This window comes from Penaeus monodon, chromosome 27 (assembly GCF_015228065.2).
Source record: "Penaeus monodon isolate SGIC_2016 chromosome 27, NSTDA_Pmon_1, whole genome shotgun sequence".
Taxonomy (NCBI): domain Eukaryota; kingdom Metazoa; phylum Arthropoda; class Malacostraca; order Decapoda; family Penaeidae; genus Penaeus; species Penaeus monodon.
Window position 1 is genome coordinate 25,981,625 of NC_051412.1, and position 208 is coordinate 25,981,832.

A 208-nucleotide genomic window follows, 5' to 3' on the forward strand; every position below is an offset into this window, starting at 1 on the left:
CACGAGGGTGAAGTGCTTATGGTGGGGGGCATTTGCGGGTGGAAGTGGTAGTTGCAACTGGGAAGTGGGTTTGGTGTTCGCGGTTGCAGAGGTATGGTGGTAATGACAATTCCTGTGATCTTTAACTGGATGAAAGATGATAATGGTGATGGCAGTGGAAAGAACAATCTTTAAAATGAAAATGAATAAAAATGACGTTCCTCATCAG

General features: G+C 44.2%; 1 protein-coding gene across 1 annotated transcript in view; it reads right to left on the bottom strand.

Annotated features, from left to right (window-relative positions):
* LOC119590724 (organic cation transporter protein-like) overlaps nucleotides 1–208 on the bottom strand; it is an 18,067-nt gene that overhangs the window by 4,699 nt on the left and 13,160 nt on the right. The window lies entirely within an intron of this gene.